The sequence below is a fragment of the Plectropomus leopardus genome, chromosome 8 (genome assembly GCF_008729295.1).
Source record: "Plectropomus leopardus isolate mb chromosome 8, YSFRI_Pleo_2.0, whole genome shotgun sequence".
Lineage (NCBI taxonomy): Eukaryota > Metazoa > Chordata > Actinopteri > Perciformes > Serranidae > Plectropomus > Plectropomus leopardus.
In genome coordinates, this window is record NC_056470.1 from 8,251,463 (window position 1) to 8,252,189 (window position 727).

The window sequence follows — 727 nt, forward strand, 5'->3', positions numbered from 1 at the left end:
ACACAAAGACCGCCACATGTGAATACAGGGTTCACACACGTGAAAAAACAAGCATTCTTGTAGCCCGAGGGTAGGAGTCAGAGTTAGTAGATGATTAAGAGCAAATGCTTCGAAAAATCGAAAAAAGATAAAAAAATCCACAAATAAAACACCAAAATCTGAGAAACTGTTGAACAAAATGCTCACATTAAGTAAGTTGTTTGACATCATTGGAAATAGATGAGGCGGACAGGAAAATTGATACCACTCTTGTACCTTTAATATGATGCACTGAGCCTGGAAACAGGCTAAGCTATGCTGGGTTCTTTGCAAACAAAAAGAAGATAAAGGAAACTAGCATGCCGTGCTGCGGCGAGTTATGACATTAAAATGTGTCAGAAGTAATATTGATTTTTGTTGACTTTTAAAAATGAAATTGAATTACAGTAATGTTGGCTAGTTAGTGGTAGCTTTGAAAGTTTGGCCAAGGAAAAGTTCTGGCAGCTAACTCCCTGTAAAACCCCAACTTGTCATTTTAACATTTTGTTTTTTGTAGTTAATCAAAAGAAACACAATGTGTTAAAAAAAGACAGGCAAGCTATTTCCCCCTTCCACACACGCTGAGCTAAGCTAACCGTCTCGTGGCTTCATATGTCGGCTAACCAACACACATGAGAGCGGCATCAAAGGTCTCATTTAATATTTGGCAAGACGGTAAATGGGGGTATTTCCCAAAATGTCAAACATA